The sequence below is a fragment of the Mirounga angustirostris genome, unplaced genomic scaffold (assembly GCF_029215605.1).
Source record: "Mirounga angustirostris isolate CCGP_5_RB_7025 unplaced genomic scaffold, mMirAng1.0.hap1 SCAF_13, whole genome shotgun sequence".
NCBI classification, from domain to species: Eukaryota; Metazoa; Chordata; class Mammalia; order Carnivora; family Phocidae; genus Mirounga; species Mirounga angustirostris.
In genome coordinates this window covers 88,869,596-88,877,005 of record NW_026991721.1, presented here as the reverse complement: position 1 = coordinate 88,877,005, position 7,410 = coordinate 88,869,596, and the positions used below count along the sequence as shown (strand labels likewise).

The 7,410-nt window shown below is 38.4% G+C and overlaps 1 pseudogene; it reads right to left on the bottom strand.

Moving 5' to 3' along the window:
• Positions 1-4,604: 4,604 nt before the first annotated feature.
• Positions 4,605-7,410, bottom strand: part of LOC123857681 (large ribosomal subunit protein uL11-like) — a 76,352-nt pseudogene continuing 73,546 nt past the window's right edge.

Below are 7,410 nucleotides of genomic sequence, written 5' to 3'. Positions count from 1 at the left end.
AAACAGAACATAAACAAGGAAACAATGGCTTTGAATGACACAGTGGACCAGATAGACTTAACAGATATATTCAGAACTTTCCATCCTAAAACAGCAGAATACACATTCTTTTCAAGTGCACACGGAACATTCTCCAAAATAGATCACATATTAGGTCCCAAAACAGGCCTCAATAAATACAAAAAGATTGAAGTCATAGCATACAACTTTTCTGACCACAATGCTATGAAACTAGAAGTTAACCTAAGAAAAAATGTGGAAAGACCACATATACACAGAGGTTAAACAACATGCTACTAGACAATGAATGGGTCAACCAGGAAATCAAAGGGAAAATTTAAAAATACATGGAAACAAATGAAAATGAAAACCTTTGGAAGTAAGAAGGAAGTATATGGTAATAGAAGCCTACTTCAAGAAGCAAGAAAAATTTCATATAAATAACCTAACCTTATATCTACAGGAGCTGGAAAAGAAGAAAAATGAAGCCTAAAGCCAGAAGGAAGGAAATAATAAAGATTAGAGCAGAAATAAATGATACAAAAACTAAAGAAAACAGAATAGATCAATGAAACTAGGAGCTGGTTCTTTGAAAAAAAAAATGATAGATCTATAGCCAGACTTACCAAAAAGCAGAGAAAAGACTCAAATAAATAAAATCATGAAGAAAGAGGAGAGATCACAACCAATGCCATAGAAATAAAAGTATAAGAGAATATTATGAAAAACTATATGCCAACAAACTGGGCAATCTGGAAGAAATGGATGCATTCCTAGAAACATATAGATTACCACAACTGAGGGGCACTTGGGTGGCTCAGTTGGTTAAGCATCCAACTCTTGGTTCCAGCTCAGGTCATGGTCTCAGGGTCATGAGATCCAGCCCCCTTTTTGGACTCCACACTGGGCATGGAGCCTGTTTAAGATTCTTTCTCTCCTTCTGCCTCCCCTGCCACTCATGCTCTTTCTCTCTCTCAAAAAAAAAAAAAAAAAATTAAAAAGGAAAAAAATTACCAAAACTGAAATAGGAAGAAATAGAAAACTTGAACAGACCAATAACCAGAAAAGAAATTGAATCAGTAATCAAAAACTCCCAACAAACAGAAGTCCAGGACCAGATGGCTTCACAAGTAAATTCTACCAAACATTTAAAGAAGAGTTAATATCTATTCTTCTCAAACTATTCCAAAAAATAGAAGTGGAAGGAAAACTTCCAAATACATTCTATAAGGCCAACTATTATCCTGATACCAAAACCAGATGAAGACACCCCTACAAAAGAGAACTGCAGGCCAATATTTCTGATGTACACAGATGCAAAAATTCTCACTAAAATACTAGCAAACCAAATCTAACAATACATTTTTAAAAAACCATCCATCACGATCAAGTGGGATTTATCCCTGGATAGCAAGGGTGATATTAACGTGATATACCACATTAATAAAAAAAAAAAAGGATAAGAACCACATGATCCTGTCAATAGATGCAGAAAAAGCATTTGACAAAGTACAGTATGCATTCATGATAAAAACACTCAACAAAGTAAGTTTAGAGGGAACATACAACATACTAAAGGCCATATATGAAAAACCCACAGCTAATATTATCTTTAAATGGAGAAAAACTGAGAACTTTTCCCCAGGAAAAGTCAGGAATACAGGGATGTCCACTCTCACCACTGTTATTTAACATAGTACTGGAAGTCCTAGCCACAGCAATTGGACTATAAAAAGAAATAAAGGTCATCCAAATCGGCAAAGAAGTAAAACTTTCAATATTTGCAGATGACATGATACTATATATAGAAAACCCAAAAGATTCCACCAAAAGAATGCTAGAACAAATAAACAAATTCAGCAAAGTCAGAAGATAAAAAAATCAATGTACAGAAATCTGTTGCATTTTTATACACCAATAAGGAAGCAGCAGAAAGTGAAATTAAGGTATCAAACCCATTTACAATCGCACTAAAAACAAGAAGATACTTTGGAATAAACCTAACCAAAGGGGTGAAAAACCTGCACTCTGAAAACTATACAACACTCATGAAAGAAATTGAAGATGACATAAAGAAATTGAAAGACATTCCATGCTCATGGATCAGAAGAACAAATGTTGTTAAAATGTCTATACTACCCAAAGCAATCTACACTTTTAATGCATTTTAGTAGCATTTTTCACAGAACTAGAACAAACAGTCCTATAATTTGTATGGAACCACAAAAGACCCCCCAAATAGCCAATGAAACCTGGAAAAAGAAAAGCAAAGTTGGACACATCAAAATTCTGGACTTCAAGTCCTATTAAAAACATGTAGTAATCATAACAGTATGGTACTGGCACAAAAATACACACATAGATCAACAGAACAGAATAGAAAACCCAGAAATGAACCCACAACTATATGGTCAATTAGGCTTCAACCAAGCAGGAAAGAATATCCAATGGGAAAAAGACTGTCTCTTCAACAAATAGTGTTGGGAAAACTGGACAGCCACATGCAAAAGAATGAAACTGGACCACTTTCTTACACCATACACAAAAAGAAATTCAATATGGATTAAAGATCTAAATGGGAGACCTGAAACCATAAAAATCCTAGAAAAGAACACAGGCAGTAATTTCTTTGACATGGGCCATAGCAACTCTTTCTAGATATGTCTCCTGAGGCAAGGGAAACAAAAGCAAAAATAAACTATTGGGACTACATCAAAATAAAAAGCTTCTGCACAGTGAAGAAGCAATCAACAAAACTAAAAGGCAACCTACTGAATGGGAGAAGATATTTGCAAATGACATATCTGATAAAGAGTTAGTATCCAAACTATATAAAGAACTTATAAAACTCAACACCCAAAAAATGGATAATCTAATTTAAAAATGGGCAGGAGACATGAATAGACATTTTTCCAAAGAAGATATACAGATGGCCAGCAGACACATCAAAAGATCCTCAACATCATGCATCATCAGGGAAATGCAAACCAAAACTACAATGAGATATCACCTTACACCTGTCAGAATGGCTAAAACCAACGACACAAGAAACAACAGGTGTTGGTGAGGATGCAGAGAAACGGGAACCCTCTTGCACTGCTGGTGGAAATGCAAACTGGTGCAGCCACTCTGGAAAACAGTATGGAGGTTCCTCAAAATGTTAAAAATAGAACTACCCTGTGATCCAGCAATTGCTCTACTAAGTACCTAGTAAGGTATTTAACCAAAGAATACAAAAATACGAATTCAAAGGGATCCATGAACCTTGATGTTTATAGCAGCATTATCTATAATAGCCAAGATATGGAAATAGCCCAAGTGTCCTTCGACTGATGAATGGATAAAGAATATGTGGTATGTGTATATATATATATAGTGGAATATTAGTCATAAAAAAGAATGAAATCTTGCTATTTGCAGCAACGTGGATGGAGCAAGAGAGTACTGTGCTTCATAAAATAAGTCAGTCAGGAAAGACAAATGCCAGTTGATTTCACTCATATGTGGACTTCAAGAAACAAAACAAATGAGCAAAAGGGGGAAAATAGAGAGAGAGGGAGGCAAACCAAGAAACAGGCTCTTAACTGTAGAAAACAAACTGATGGTTACCAGAGGGGAGGTGGGTGGGGGGGGGATGTGGGAAAATAGGTGATGGGGATGAAGGAAGGCACTTCTTGTGATGAGCACTGGCTGTTGTATGGAAGTGTTGAATCACTATATTTTACACCTGAAATTAATTTTAACACTGTACGTTAACTGGGAATTTAAATAAAAACTTTTTTAAAAGCCACAAAGCTCATTGTTCTTACCAAAAGTCTTTCTAAAATAAACTTCTCAGAGTGTTGCAAGCCTGTGGTTAATATCCATAGTTTGAAAAAAGTTGATTTTGGCCATTTTTGCTAGTGTTCTCACTGCTTTTATGGAAAAGCACTCTATTGGTGGTTTTTACTCTACCATTCTGGAAGAGCTTCTCAGGACAAGCTTTTGAAAGGAGGAAGAAAGAATAACATTTTGTTTGCCAGTTCAGTTAACTTTATAGCTTCACTGATGAGAAGGTGAGATATTCAATATAAACATGAAGTCTTTTTTTTAAATTTAATTTTGTTATGTTAATCACCATACATACATCATTAGTTTTTGATGTAGTGTTCCATGATTCATTGTTTGCATATAACACCCAGTGCTCCATTCAATATGTGCCCTCTTTAATACACATCATCAGGCTAACCCATCCCCCACCCCCCTCCCCTCTAGAACCCTGTTTGTTTTTCAGAGTCCATCGTCTCTCATGGTTCGTCTCGCCCTCTGATTTCCCCCCCTTCATTTTTTCCTTCCTATTTTCTTCTTCTCCTTCTTCTTTTCTTCTTTTCTTCTTCCTCTTCTCCTTCTCCTTCTCCTCCTCCTCCTCCTCCTCCTCCTCCTCCTCCTCCTTCTTCTTCTTCTTTCTTCTTCTTCTTCTTCAACATATAATGTATTATTTGTTTCAGAGGTACAGGTCTGTGATTCAACAGTCTTACACAATTCACAGCGCTCACCATAGCACATACCCTTCCCAATGTCTATCACCCAGCCACCCCATCCCTTCCACCCCCTCACCACTCCAGCAACCCTCAGTTTGTTTCCTGAGATTAAGAATTCCTCATATCAGTGAGATCATATGATACATGTCTTTCTCTGATTGACTTAATTCGCTTAGCATAATACCCTCTAGTTCCATCCACGTCGTTGCAAATGGCAAATTCTGTTTTTGGAGGTTCCTCAAAAAGTTGCAAATAGAGCTACCCTGCGACCCAGCAATTGCACTACTGGGTATTTACCCCAAAGATACAAATGTAGGGATCCGAAGGAGTATGTGCACCCCAATGTTTATAGCAGCACTGTCCACAATAGTCAAACTATGGAAAGAGCCAAGATGTCCATCAACAGATGAATGGATAAAGAAGATGTGGTATATATATATACAATGGAATATTAAACATGAAGTCTTTTTTTTTTTTTTTGGTTGTCAAATGATCCTTTATTGAAACATTTTCCTTTGTAGTTAACTAGCTGGGCATTCCAGATGACTGTTGATGTCATCTATGATGTCATGAGGGTGGTGGCCATCACCATTGCAGCCCACAGACTGGGCAGTCCCCAGGATTTCTTTAATTGTTCCAGAGAGTTCTCAGGCTAAATATCGGTGTTGCATCTGTTGGGCAATATTGACAATCTCATCAAAAGTGGTATTTCCACTGTGCTTAATGTTTTTCTGCTTCTTTCTATCTCTTGGTGGTTCCTTGAGGGCTTTGATAATCAGGGCAGAGGCAGAAGGTACCACTTCAATCTGGGCTTGTCTGTTCTGAATGGTCAGTTTCACTGTAATCCTTAGACCCTTCCAATCACCGGTTGCCTTGGCGATGTCATCACCAACCTTTTTTTGGAGACAGAGCCAGCGGGCCGATCTTCGGGGCCAGGGCAGACGTGGCACCGACTTCGCCACCGGTGCACCTCAGGTACACGACTTTGATCTCGTTGGGGTCGAACCAGCGGAGGTGGCTGGTATCGGATGAACCCAGATTCGGGACGACCGAAGAAAGTTGCACCTTTGCCTCCCCGAGCCGAAAGCCAAAAGTAAACATGAAGTCTTAAATAATAGATCTGTAAAAACATGAAATAGGTTGCACAGGTAGGTAATTAAACTGGATTATCTTTCAGTTACAATGTAACTCTGATTTCCTGTGAGTTCTAGTGCCTGGTTTTATTCAAGTACTCAATAAGTATTTTTTGGAAACAATCCTCATTAATATTTAGAATATATGTTTGTTTTTCTAATAATTTCTTCTTAACCTCTCACTAAAATCTAATTCCATAATTTACTAACATGGGTAGGGTTGGTTATAAGAATCTTTATTATTGGGGAGCCTGGGTGGCTCAGTCGTTGAGCACCTGCCTTCGGCTCAGGTCATGGTCCCAGGGTCCTGGGATTGAGCCCCACATCGGGCTCCCTGCTCCGCGGGAAGCCTGCTTCTCCCTCTCCCACTCCCCCTGCTTGTGTTCCCTCTCTCGCTGTATCTCTCTCTGTCAAATAAATAAAATCTTTAAAAAAAAAAAGAATCTTTATTATTTAATATGTGGAGATGAGACTGACTTGTAAAATCTAGAATAATGAAATTCTTGTTTTAAAAATTGTCTATTACAAATAGTCAAATTTTGGGGCACCTGAGTGGCTCAGTCATTAAGTGTCTGCCTTCAGCTCAGGTCATGATCTCAGGGTCCTGGGATCGAGCCCCGCATCGGGCTCCCTGCTCCGCAGGAAGCCTGCTTCTCCCTCTCCCACTCCCCTTGCTTGTGTTCCCTCTCTCACTGTGTCTCTCTCTGTCAAATAAATAAATAAAATCTTAAAAAAAACCCCAAACAGTCAAATTTGATATTTGCTTGTCTCTATCTTGTTTAATGTCCACACCACTGACTAGAGTTTGGCAAAGAGAATTTTCCATAAAACTTGGGATGCCTGGGTGGCTCAGTCGGTTAAGCATCTGCCTTCGGCTCAGGTCATGATGACAGGGTCCTGGAATCAAGCCCACATTGGACTCCCTGCTCAGAGGGGAGTCTGCTTCTCCCTCTCCCTCTGCCCTCACCCCCACCCCCAGCTCGTGCTCTCTCTCTTGCTCTGCTCTCTCGCTCTCAAATAAGTAAGTAAATAAAATCTTCAAAACAAAGAGAATCTGCCATAAAATTCAAGGGCATTCATTGAACATGCTATGTGTTAATTTGCCATTTGTTGCTCCAAAATTTCAAAAGGAAAATAATTCATATATAATTTGTAGGTTTTGAGTCCTGTGAAATAATATTTTTTTGCAATGCTATATTCTCATAAGTTATAACTCACTATTAAATTCCCACTTTATAAAATATTTGTCAAGTGAAAGGAAACTACATAATCCAGCTATTGATCTGTTTATCATGATTGCTTCTGATCAATACCGAAGAAATGTTACTTTAACCTCAGTAGTTTGTCAAGAACATTTCACATATTCCTTGTCTGGCAAATCAAAGTAGTTGTCTATTATAAGAGCTATATTCATGCTTCCCAAAAAATCAGTTCAAGAATGAATATCTAATTTTCTGGGTTACTGGGCAATTTAGTGGAATTGTTAATAACAGGGAATCTAGGTCAGACAGATACTGAATGCATTCTGGCAGTGCCTTTGCAAATTGTTTTTTTTTTTTCCTTAGAAAACTTCAATATCTGGGGCCACCTGGGTGGCTCAGTGGGTTAAGCATCTGCCTTTAGCTCAGGTCATGATCCTGGGGTCCTGGGATTGAGCCCGCATCAGGTTCCCTGCTCAGTGGGGAGTCTGCTTCTCCCTCTCCCTCTGCCCCTCCCTCCCACTTGTGTTCTCTCTCTCTTTCAAATAAATAAGTAAA